The following is a 3,267-nucleotide window of genomic DNA, read 5'->3' on the forward strand; positions in this document are numbered from 1 at the left end:
ATGTCGGGGGATGGGCACATAAGAGCGGGAAATGTCACATTGTTCTGTGTGTGATCCATGTGGGGGGATGGGCACATAAGGGGGGGACACATCTAGAGTAGCCTGTGTGTCCGATCGATCCGATCCGGATGGTTACTAATTCCTTTTCTTTATGGCGGTCATCTTTGACCGGGAACACCATGGGTGTTACAAAGTTGACTAAATCATCCAAAATTCAGTGAAAGTGTTGGTCAGCAATTGTATATGTTCAAATGTCTACTGTGAAGGATATCACAAAGCCTTAGTGCAATCGAATGTAAAACAAAAAAGTTATGATCAATGAAAGTAGTAAATCGGTCAGATTTGACCCGAAGACAACAGGAGGGTTAATGTGAAATCTTTTCATGGGGCCCAAAATCCCTGGCGGCGCCCCTGTGTGCCTCCACTGGCAGTCATCTCAGTCTTTTTGTTTAACCCTGTGTGACGAACATGTTTGGATACTCACCTGTTTGAATGTTCCAGATACGCTGAGGAATTTATAAATGGCATAACAGGGGACAAACATCATGGAGGACATGGCCACGCCCCAGCCAACTACGTTAGACCAGTAAGGGAAGACGTAGTCGTCATACTTCAGGCCTGACGAGGTCACTGCACTGGCTATTACAACAAACTGTGAAGAGAGAAGAGAGAAGGGGAGAAAGGAAAAGATACATCGGAGAAGGTTACATCTAATCTTCTATCATTGTCCTAATGTGCAATGTCTCTTCATTAAAGGGACAGCGTGTGAGGCTTCAAGTGGCTTGTTTTGAGGTACAAATCATTGTCACTGTATAGCCTACAGCAGATTGAGGTCGACACACCCTTTTTTAAGTACTCACGGTGAGTATGGTGGATATCAATATCAATTTGAATGCCTTAATGTGCCATGAGACAACCCTTTCATCTTGGAAACTGAAGTTGTTATCTTTATCTGCTTCAAAGCCACCATACTCCTATAACAAAAACACATATATGACCTTGCTTGTCTATATATGCCTCTATCAGTCAATCAGTTTGTGTTATGGTGTCAATCTGATTGAATTGGATTCACGAATAATCGTATTATAGCACAAAAAAACGGACCAATCAAGGCAGCGGTAGACCAGCAACTACTGAATTTAAGAAGTAAAACGTTTTTTCCAATGGAGTATGGTGGCTTTAGTGAGCACATAGGTAGTCTCATTGCAATGTAAAGTGGTGAAAGTATTACCACTGTATTACAATACAGTGTACACATAGATTTGATTTGATAGACCCTTCTTTCAGGTGGCTACAATATGTTTTTGTGGACGGGTAGTACCTCATACAACCCCTCTTCAAGCAATCCAAACTATGCCTTTAATTTGATTGCAGCAAATCCATTGATGCTGCGAGATGAAGTGGAACATAATTTGTTGTGTGTCTCTTATGTTAAAGTACAATGGTTTACGGTAAAAATGTTCTCTTAACAGAGAGGACACATGTAATTGTCGTGCTCCATTAAGTTGGCAATTTCAAAAAGGTAAATGTTCTCATTTCGAGTACAAAGCATGTTCAATGGGGCAGTACTAAATATATCTGTAAATAATGGATTTTTTTTGTTACTATTGTCCTTTTTTTCTCACACAATGAGGAATGACCAATTCTCCGGAATTGCATCCTTTGTTACTACACACTTCCACAGTCGTGCAGAGGAGGGTGTAGACAGCCATCTGTATTGAAGGAAGCACGTGACTGTCCACCCCCCGCTCCCATGGACACGTGCTTCCTCTAATGCACGTTGAGTTTATTTCACCTGCAAGTGAAGGACTCGCCAGGAGGAGCACTGAGGTTCAAACTGTCCATTGTTGCACCCTGTGGTCAAGCTTCCCCCCCCCCAACCTATTACATTATGCTATTGATTCTTATAAGGGTTTACATTTCGACTCCTTTTGTAAATTAGGGCATCACAAACTACCATATGTACGGGATGCAGGAGTGCTGTTGTGTCTTATATGTCATTCATGATTCATCTGAATTTGTCTTTGGTCTAGGATCAACCAGTATGAAACAGCCAAATGAAAAAACTCTACTGTTTTGATTCGCTCACCAGCAGAAAAGCTGGGCTGACAAACTTCCAGCACAGCCTCCAGTAAAGACCTGGCTTGAAGCCCATCATCCGCTCAATATCTTCACTGAAGCGGTCCACACCTGGAGTGAACATGAAAGGTTACAGAGCAAAGGTTAATGTGGTGAGTACATTCAATCAATGTAGGAGCAGCAGGCTCTTAGTGCAAAGTATGCAATCTCACTGGACAGAATGAGGCAACACAACACACAATGTCTATACAGTACTACTGTTATCCTGGTTCGAGCATTTCTGGTTTATTTTTCTGCCCTGGTTTCACAATTTTACATTATTTTTCCATATTTACTTCGTGTATTTTACCTTGCTATATCTAAGTGTCTACAGATGGCAACGAGATGGACTACGCCTGATAGGTTAGATACTGTTTGCCGGCTGATACAGATACAATGTCATGACTTGTGCTTTGTTTTATGCCATAGGGGATTTTTTTCATTATTGTGTCTTATGTTAATTAGTTATATATGTACAAATGTAATTATAAATAAATATATATCTCTAAGATTGATCGAGGACTTGTTTAATCTTCTGGAAAAGGTACACTAAGTAAATTGTGGAATTTAAAACTCTGAGACATAATTTTCTGATAACATTTCAGCTTTTTTAGGGTTCACAATTGTTGCTTTGCAGAACCTAAAAACATACATTACATTACAGTACATTTTCCTTTCAACTTACAAGTTTCACCTTGTCTTTTAGATCATGGCAAGACACTGAGCCAATGGGTTAGTGGATAACACGTTTCAGTTTTTTCTTGCTTATTCTATTGTCATTTTGTAATGTCACCAGAAAGTGAGCTGTGCTGCTAATGTCATTTTGTCATGGAATAAAAATATATAATTTAAATGGCGAAATCGTGGGGTAACAAAGTACCGTAGAGTTTCATACCGTAAAACCATGACACTCCAATGGCCTCGATCAGAACAGCAAACAGTATAGAGGTCCCCGCTGCGTACTTATCTAACAGGGTCAGCACGTAGATCCCACCCTACAGAGGAAGAAAGAGGAAGTTAAGTGTGTGTGTGTGTGTGTGTGTGTGTGTGTGTGTGTGTGTGTGAGTGTGTGTGTGGTTGTGTGTGTGTGTGTGTGTGTGTGTGTGTGTGTGTGTGTGTGTGTGTGTGTGTGTGTGTGTGTGTGTGTGT

The 3,267-nt window shown here is 40.8% G+C and overlaps 1 long non-coding RNA gene across 1 annotated transcript; it reads right to left on the minus strand.

Moving 5' to 3' along the window:
- Positions 1–447: 447 nt before the first annotated feature.
- LOC104968114 (uncharacterized) lies at positions 448–3,130 on the minus strand. The gene is made up of 3 exons (XR_800788.1): positions 3,014–3,130; positions 2,090–2,190; positions 448–652 (listed from the first exon to the last, which is right to left on the minus strand). It is a non-coding gene; the product is annotated as an uncharacterized lncRNA (long non-coding RNA).
- Between the last annotated feature and the right edge of the window lie 137 nt (positions 3,131–3,267).

This window comes from Notothenia coriiceps, unplaced genomic scaffold (genome assembly GCF_000735185.1).
Source record: "Notothenia coriiceps isolate Sejong01 unplaced genomic scaffold, NC01 NC01_scaffold00038243, whole genome shotgun sequence".
NCBI lineage: Eukaryota > Metazoa > Chordata > Actinopteri > Perciformes > Nototheniidae > Notothenia > Notothenia coriiceps.